Source organism: Propithecus coquereli, unplaced genomic scaffold (assembly GCF_000956105.1).
Source record: "Propithecus coquereli isolate 6110/MARCELLA unplaced genomic scaffold, Pcoq_1.0 Scaffold49, whole genome shotgun sequence".
NCBI lineage: Eukaryota > Metazoa > Chordata > Mammalia > Primates > Indriidae > Propithecus > Propithecus coquereli.
The window spans coordinates 6,229,284-6,232,028 of NW_012150729.1; the positions used below are offsets into that span (position 1 = coordinate 6,229,284).

The window sequence follows — 2,745 nt, forward strand, 5'->3', positions numbered from 1 at the left end:
ATAGATGTAAAATAAAACCACATTTGTCTAAATGCTACGTATACATTGTAAAAAGAATGTCCTTGAGTTTGGGAGCTATCTTATACCTGGGGAAGGTCCTCGTAAACATTTTCAGAAATATACTAATAAAAGTTCATTTCAGGTTACAGCAGGGGGCAAGGCGGTAGAATGGAGTGAAGAGGGTAGGGAAGAAAAAAAAAGTCAGGTGAGGGAAAACGCAGACACACCCCTGAAGAATTATACAATACCATATTTAAATTTCTGACGTGTTGGTGACCCTTTACTAGGCCCAGTGATGGCCCGGCAAATTCCACTGTTCAGTCAGGTGCACGCTCCAGAACAATGCGGGACAGGGAAGGGAAAGAGAAAGAACAGGACTGATTGGGGCTCGGTACACAGGCAGCATGAGTACTTGAACTCCCCAGGAATCACAAGGCAATTTCATCTCCCCCAACATAAAGGCTAATGGCTCAAAGACATACACTCCCTTTCCCTGGGATGTCCAGTGTTTTCCTATTAGCACCATTTAAGTGTAAGAGCAAAAGACATTGTTAAATTCACAAATCCTCTCCCCTCCCAACAAGTACTAGTGTTTAAGACTTGGTATTGTTAAGAGAAGCAAAGAACATGAATTTTTAAACCTTCTAAATCAATGCCAACAGCAGGAGCCAATGAAAACAAAAATGAATTGTGAGAAACACTTATCACAAGGACCAGTCTTCAATAAGCCCACTTCCTTGAGGGCTCTTCTCATCTCCGTCTCTAGGGAAAGTTGCTTCCACAGATCAAGTAATCAAATATGCTTATTCTGAAATGGAAACTACTCTAAACGTCTCTTTTAAAGTTACTGCTTTATAATAACTTTCTAATAGGAGGTCCTTTAGAATTATTCTTAAAAATAAAGCAACACAGTATTTTGAAGCACCTCACAAAGCTAAAAGGATATAAACTAAAAATCCTTTGACAGAAGAGGAATATTATACATATATATGAGGAGCGTGGGAAAAAGAAAAGATGTTACATGGCAAAATAGTATTTTCACTTTTGATAAAACATGCAGTTTCCTCAAATTTTAGTAAATTAAAACTAAATGTCAATTTAAAATATTTTTCATGGCATTACTACTAATCTTTTCCATTTATTCATTATATTTTATTAAACTTACCATTGCAAATATCTTCTAAACCTTTTTACCTCCCCCCCCCCAGTAGCTAAATTGACCAATTAATTAACTGCCCAGCTAAATTAATTCTCTCCAGCTATACCTTCATCACAGCCTCTTAGGGGCTTTAAATTGTTGTCGTTTAAAAAAAAAAAAAACATACAGAACATATATCTACAATATCTAAGATATTTTACTACTTTCTTAAGACCCTACATTAAGAAGCCTAAAATAATACATGTCTAGTCTTAGAGAAAGCCCTGATAAGGAGAGTGTACTGACAACCTTAAAATGTATTAAAATATTTTCTTTAAAAATGGAGTTATTTCAAAGTTACACTTAAAACCAACTTTTAAAAGAGGTGTGTAAGTTTTCATCAGGCTAAGAAATTATGATTCTTCAATAAGTAATGATAACAATATAAGAAACAAAAGTTTGTCAGACTTAGAAAGCAGCACTGACACTGTGGTCTGAAGAGTGTACTACATGAATGGTTGGCCCCTCTGGACACTGTGCCCTCTAATGGAACATTCTGTGGCTCACATGGTAGCACCTACAAGAGCGGTCCCCAACCTTTTTGGCACCAGGGATTGGTTTCATGGAAGACAATTTTTCTACAGACCAGGTTGGGAGTGGGAGACGGTTTGGGGATAATTCAAGCACATTACATTTACTGTGCAGTCAAACCTCTCTGCTAATGGTAATCTGTATTTGCAGCCACTCCCCAGTGCTAGCATCACCGCCTCAGCTCCACCTCAGATCATCAGGCATTAGAATCTCATAAGGAGCCTGCAACCTAGGTCCCTCACATGTGAGTTTACAGTAGGGTTCATGCTCCTTTGAGAATCTAATGCTTCACTGATCTGACAGGAGGCAGAGCTTATGCAGTAATGCGAATGATGAGGAGCAGCTATAAATACAGAAGAAACTTCACTCACCTGCCACTCACCTCCTGCTGTGCAGCCTGGTTCCTAACAGGCCATGGACTGGTATCAGTCTGTGGCCCAGGGCTTGGGGACTGCAGACCTACAATATGTTCTAGTAGAAAACTATTTAACTTGAATCTATGTTGCCTAGATCCAATTTTTCCATATACAGTATTTAAGAACAAGCTAACACCATCACAAAGAAGCAACCAGAAAAATCCAGAAGGTGCAATATTTTGTAGGGCAACTGGCGTGGTCTCTTCAAAAAGAGTCATGGTAGACATTACTTGAAGTTTCTAGGACATAACCAGATGCAAAACAAAGTCTCAGACTAGATCCTAATTAGGACAACATACCTGTAAATGTTTTGGGGGCAAATGAGTCAATGTGAGGATGGACTTAAGAAAGGTGAAAATGAATCAACACGGAAAGGTGAAGAGCATTAACAGAAAAATTCAGTTGATAAACCCACGTGACCAAAACAGCATTTTTGTTTTGATAAAAACAAATGCATGTAGAAATAATCAGATCTAGAATTCTATACATTGAGGTGTAAAAGGGAATAATATCTGGATAAGAGAATGAGGCTTCATTTTACTTATGCATATTAATATCTTCTAACTTTCTACCACGGATGTTGTTTATAATAAAGTATTA

The 2,745-nt window shown here is 37.9% G+C and overlaps 1 protein-coding gene across 1 annotated transcript in view; it reads right to left on the reverse strand.

Annotated features, from left to right (window-relative positions):
- The window catches only part of COBLL1 (cordon-bleu WH2 repeat protein-like 1), a 185,328-nt gene that overhangs the window by 133,851 nt on the left and 48,732 nt on the right, over window positions 1-2,745 (reverse strand). The window lies entirely within an intron of this gene.